Here is a 1,022-nt window from a genome sequence, read left to right as displayed (position 1 = left end):
AGTTCATTTTTTTCATTATGAACCACTGTCATGCCTCCCTTTTTGGGGACAACTTGGACAGGGCTTACCCAGGGGCTATCAGAAATAGGATAAATAATCCCAGCCTCTAGTAATTTAGTGACCTCTTTCTGCACCACCTCCTTCATGGCTGGATTTAGCCTCCTTTGTGGTTAGACCACTGGTCTGGCATTATCCTCCAACAGGATCTTGTGCATGCATCTAGCTGGGCTAATGCCCTTAAGATCACTTATGGACCACCCAAGAGCTGTCTTGTGTGTCCTTAGCACTTGAATCAGTGCTTCCTCTTCCTGTGAATTTAAAGCAGAGCTTATAATCACTGGAAAAGTGTCACCCTCTCCCAGAAATGCATACTTTAGGGATGGTGGTAGTGGTTTGAGTTCAGGTTTGGGAGGCTTATCCTCCTCCTGAGGAATTTTCGAAAATTCCTTTGTTTCCTCTGGTTTTTCTTGATCAGGCTGAGCATCTTTGAAGATGTCCTCAAGCTCTGATTCTAGGCTTTCAGTCATATTGATCTCTTCCACCAGAGAGTCAATAATGTCAGCGTCCATGCAGTCATTTGGTGTGTCTGGATGCTGCATAGCTTTTACAGCATTCAACTTGAACTCATCCGCATTGACTCTCAGGGTTACTTCCCCTTTTTGTACATCAATAAGAGTTCGTCCAGTTGCTAGGAAAGGTCTTCCTAGAATGAGGGTTGCACTCTTGTGCTCCTCCATTTCCAGCACCACAAAGTCAGTTGGAAAGGCGAATGGTCCAACCTTGACAATCATGTCCTCTATTATGCCTGATGGATGTTTAATGGAGCCATCAGCAAGTTGGAGGCATATCCGGGTTGGTTTGACTTCTTCAGTCAACCCAAGCTTTCTGATAGTGGATGCAGGTATTAGATTGATACTTGCTCCAAGGTCACACAGGGCTGTCTTAGTGCAAATTCCCTCTAATGTGCATGGTATCATAAAGCTTCCTGGATCTTGAAGCTTTTCTGGTAAGCTTTTCAGAAT

Source organism: Arachis duranensis, chromosome 10 (assembly GCF_000817695.3).
Source record: "Arachis duranensis cultivar V14167 chromosome 10, aradu.V14167.gnm2.J7QH, whole genome shotgun sequence".
In the NCBI taxonomy this organism is placed as follows: domain Eukaryota; kingdom Viridiplantae; phylum Streptophyta; class Magnoliopsida; order Fabales; family Fabaceae; genus Arachis; species Arachis duranensis.
The sequence above is the reverse complement of the archived record's forward strand: the minus strand, read 5'-3'. Positions refer to the sequence as shown.